Source organism: Bos javanicus, chromosome 27, assembly GCF_032452875.1.
Source record: "Bos javanicus breed banteng chromosome 27, ARS-OSU_banteng_1.0, whole genome shotgun sequence".
NCBI lineage: Eukaryota > Metazoa > Chordata > Mammalia > Artiodactyla > Bovidae > Bos > Bos javanicus.
Window position 1 is genome coordinate 27,030,631 of NC_083894.1, and position 2,143 is coordinate 27,032,773.

The following is a 2,143-nucleotide window of genomic DNA, read 5'->3' on the forward strand; positions in this document are numbered from 1 at the left end:
TCTCTCATATCTCACTTACTACCCAAATCCTCTAAGCTGCATCTTGAGGACATATTTATTTTCCTTCTGTTTCTCACTGTCTCTACCGCTCCCCTGGTTTAAGCCACTGCTATCTCTTTTTTGGGTTACTGCAACCTGCTAACAGAATTCTCTGCTTCCCTCTGGCCCTCTTGTGGTCTCTTGGGTCCTATGAAAACGCAAGTAGAAAATAAAATAAAATGCAAGTCATATCATGATACTAAACATGCTTAAAACTCTCCAGTAGCTTCTTATTTTGATCAAAGTACACATCACTGGTCTACACATCATTACAGAGTCTGTCTCCTTTCCCCATCAACTCCTCTCCCATCTTATCTCTTATTTTCTCTCATTTTTTAAAGAATGATTTTTTTTTTTGCGTTTAAGCAGACCTCACTTTATTTTTTTTATTTTTTAATTTTTTTAAATTTTATTTTATTTTTAAACTTTACATAATTATATTAGTTTTGCCAAATATCAAAATGAATCCACCACAGGTATACATGTGTTCCCCATCCTGAACCCTCCTCCCTCCTCCCTCCCCATACCATCCCTCTGGGTCATCCCAGTGCACTAGCCCCAAGCATCCAGTATCGTGCATCGAACCTGGACTGGCAACTCGTTTCATACATGATATTTCACATGTTTCAATGCCATTCTCCCAAATCTTCCCACCCTCTCCCTCTCCCACAGAGTCCATAAGACTGTTCTATGCATCAGTGTCTCTTTTGCTGTCTCGTACACAGGGTTATTGTTACCATCTTTCTAAATTCCATATATATGCGTTAGTATACTGTATTGGTGTTTTTCTTTAATTGGATTTTTAAAAAACCGTTTATTTGGGGTTTTTTGGCCGCACACCGCAGTGGTTCCCTGGCCAGGGATTGAACCCACACCCTCTGCACTGGAAGCTTGGAGCCTTAGCCACTGGACTACCTGGGAAACCTCACTTATTATTATTTGTTAACTGTCCCAGCCACACAGACTTCACTGCTGTCCCTTGAACACTCCAGGAACAATCTTGCCTCACGTCCTCTGTACTTGCTATTTCCCCTGCCGGTAATGCTCTTCCCTCCGTATCCAGATGGCTCAGTTCCTCACTTCCTTCAGGAATTTGTATATGTCAGCACGTCAGAGACCTCTTCCCTATGGGCCAGGACTTCGTCTTACCCCTGCACTCCTTATTCTTCATATTCTGCTTGATTTTTTTCTCCATTCTAGCACTTTTTGTCACCTGACAAATTCTTGTTTGCTTACTGTCTGACTCTCTGCTCTAGAACATAAGCCGTAGAAGTAAGAACTTGTTCAGTTCACTGCTGTATCCCCAGGACATAATAAACATTCGATAAATAATTGTTTTAAAAAATGAATGAGTGATTTTGTCTTCATGATAGTTTAGGGTTGAGGACAGGATGGAAAGCAATTTCCCCTTTTAAAAAAATTGACTTGAAAGCAGATTTCCAAGACATGAATTCTGTTTGCATGTTACATAAACTTCTACATGATTTAGGAAAACTGGTTCTAAATTTCCAAAAGTTTCAACCCGTGGCTGATTCAAGTCAATGTATGGCAAAAACCACTACAATATTGTAAAGTAATTAGCCTCGAATTAAATAAATTAAAAAAAAATTTCCCAAAGTTTCCATTTTGAGTTGGTGACAACCAAAGTGATAAAAGTGTAGGAGAGAGATGCATTAAAAGTTTGAGGCAAGGGACTTCCCTGATGGTCCAGTGGTTAAGACTCCTTGTTTCCACTGCAGGTTTGATCCCTAGTTGGGAAACTAAGATCCTGAATGACTCTAGGGATGCACCCCCCCCAAAAACAGATTTGAGGCAGATCTATGTAAGCTGTATGAAAGCAGAGACTTTTTCCTGTTATAGTCATTGCAGCTTTCCTGGAACTTTGAACACACAGAGTATGCAGTAGGTGCTCAACAAGTATTTATTGAACAAATAGACACATTTTGGGCTTCCCCGGTGGCTCAGTGGTAAACAAGCCACTTGCCAATGCAGGAGACAGGGGTTCGATTCCTGGGTCAGGACGGTCCTCTGGAGGAGGAAATGGCAATCTACTCCAGTACTCTTGCCTGGAAAATTTCATGGACAGAGGAGCCTCCATGGGGTT